Source organism: Oratosquilla oratoria, chromosome 13 (genome assembly GCF_046742065.1).
Source record: "Oratosquilla oratoria isolate Oo_2021 chromosome 13, ASM4674206v1, whole genome shotgun sequence".
Classification (NCBI taxonomy): Eukaryota; Metazoa; Arthropoda; class Malacostraca; order Stomatopoda; family Squillidae; genus Oratosquilla; species Oratosquilla oratoria.
This window is the reverse complement of record NC_134789.1, coordinates 63,490,158-63,492,468: the sequence shown is the minus strand read 5'-3', so window position 1 is coordinate 63,492,468 and position 2,311 is coordinate 63,490,158.

Genomic DNA, 2,311 nt, shown 5'->3' with positions numbered 1-2,311 from the left:
AAGATATTGTTTATCCAATTTCAAAGTATAGAATTTCCTTGTACATTGACACGTTGGCTTTCTTTATTTTCTCTCCGCTGATTCCTCCTTCATTCCTTTTTTTCCTTTTTATTCATCTTCTTTTGTTTTTTCACCCTCCTCACACTCTTTACATTACTTTTGTTCTCTTGCTTCTCCTCCTTATATTTATCGTCCTTTCCTTGAAGTGTCTTATCTCCTTGTTCGCTATTACTCCACTTTCTTTTAATCGTTCTCCTCCATCTATTTTTCCTTATCCTCACCATTCTGTTATCCTCTTGTACTTTTTCTACTCCTCCTACTCCTTCCACTTCTCCTATTTCTATTCCTTCTCATGTCTTTAAACCTTTTTCTCCCTTTCTTTATTTACTCTTCTTTGCTGATTTCTCTCTTTCTCTCTCTCTCTCTCTCTCTGCATATATATATACATAAATATATATATATATATACAAGCACCCGGCTGCGCCGGCCCTGGCTACGCCAGGGGTACTTGGCCTGCGGCGCTGCTCGCGCTGCTCGCTGCTTCCTGGGGGCGCCCCGCCGCTCGTGCTGGGGGCGCCCCGCCGTTCCTCCAGGGGGCACCCCGCCGATCCTCCTGGGGGCGCCCCGCCGCTCGTGCTGGGGGCGCCCCGCCGTTCCTCCTGGGAGCGCCCCGTCGATCCTCCTGGGGGCGCCCCGCCGATCCTCTGGGGGCGCCCCGCCGATCCTCTTGGGGGCGCCCCGCCGATCCTTCTGGCGGCGCCCCGCCGCTCCAGCTGGTGGGCGCCCCGCCGATCCTTCTGGGGGCGCCCCGCCGTTCCTCCTGGGGGCGCCCGGCCGATCCTCCTTGGGGAGACCCGCCGATCCTCCTGGGGGCAACCGGCCGATCCTCCTGGGGGAGACCCGCCGATCCTCCTGGGGGCGCCACGCCGCTCCTCCTGGGGGCGCCCCGCCGCTCCTCCTGCTGGGGGCGCCCCGCCGCTCCCCCTGGGAGCGCCCCCGCCGATCCTCCTGGGGGCGCCCCGCCGCTCCCCCTGGGAGCGCCCCCGCCGATCCTCCTGGGGGCGCCCCGCCGATCCTCCTCGTAAAATTCTGGAAACATTGTACTATGCTCTGATTTCAACATCTGAAGTTGTTTACAGTTTTTCAACACTACATTTTTAATTATCTTCTTAGTGTTTATCACCCATTTCCAAAAATGTCTCTGTCTTCGTTTCTTAGCAGCAAAAGACTCCGGCATCTTTACACCGCGCCACTGCCCACAGGTGTCCCCAAAGTACCATGGACCCCGCCCCCCTGGCCAAGTGTCCCAGAAACACAATGGAAGTCGCAGACACCCCCGGGCCGGCCGACTCAGATCGGGAGCGCTCCAGAATTTTTTTTAGAGAGTTATATATATATATATATATATATATATATATATATATATATATATATATATATATATATATATATATATATGTGTGTGTGTGTGTGTGTGTGTGTGTGTGTGTGTGTGTGTGTGTGTGTCTGTGTGTGTGTGTGTGTGTGTGTGTGTGTGTGTGTGTGTGTGTTGTGTGTGTGTGTGTGTGTGTGTGTGTGTGTGTGTGTGTGTGTGTGTGTGTGTGTGTGTATTCACCTCGGATCTGCTGCAGCCTCTTTTCGAGACAGTCAGACACCACCCTACGGCAGTGAGCTCAGAGCTCATTATTAGCAGATCTCTGGGTAGGTCTGAGACCACTCACACTCCACACACCGGGAATGCAAGGTCACAACTCCTTGACTAACGTCCCGTACTTACTCGCTGCTAGGTGAACAGGGGCTACACGTGAAAGGAGACAACCCAACTTGTCTCCGCCCGGCCGGGGAATCGAACCCCGGTTCTCCGGCTTGTGAGGCCAGTGCCTTACCAATCCGCCACCGGGCCGTGTGTGTGTGTGTGTGTGTGTGTGTGTATGTGTGTGTGTATTCACACACACATAAATATATAGATATATATATATTTATAATATATATAGACATATATATATATATATATATATATATATATATATATATACTGAGTTACCACAGAATTGTCACAATTATTCATCTTCCTAATATTTTCAATTCTCCTCATTATAGTTCTGCCTCTGGGAGGGTGATCGTATACCAGCTTTCCAAAGTTATCCATTTTAATAACACAATTTGACGTCTCGAGTTGAGGGAGTCATTTTCAAAATAATTGTAATTCAACACAACACAATTAAACAGGCACAGAAAAACTACATTTTCACCGACTGAACAAAGCGACATCTTTCAATATACATGGAAAGGCTTACAATAGTGTGTGGGC